The sequence below is a fragment of the Fukomys damarensis genome, unplaced genomic scaffold (genome assembly GCF_012274545.1).
Source record: "Fukomys damarensis isolate Sample0158 unplaced genomic scaffold, DMR_v1.0_HiC HiC_scaffold_8, whole genome shotgun sequence".
NCBI lineage: Eukaryota > Metazoa > Chordata > Mammalia > Rodentia > Bathyergidae > Fukomys > Fukomys damarensis.
This window is the reverse complement of record NW_022900920.1, coordinates 18,219,510-18,219,750: the sequence shown is the minus strand read 5'-3', so window position 1 is coordinate 18,219,750 and position 241 is coordinate 18,219,510.

The window sequence follows — 241 nt, the reverse complement described above, 5'->3', positions numbered from 1 at the left end:
GGAGCGGGGAGGCCCCAGGTGACCCCTCCAAACCCGCGCCGGGGGTGAGGAGCCGAGATTCCGCCGCTTTCCAAGTCCCGCGTCCGCCCTGCTCACCCGCCCTTTCCTGGGCGCAGCCTCGAGAAACTGGCTCGGTGCCACAGGCCCACAGCGCCTGGTGACTCTGGCCGGCCGAGGTTACCTCCCGATCGCACAGCGCGAAAGCTAGGTCTCGCGCGTCTGCGAAGTCCGTACGCGGCGC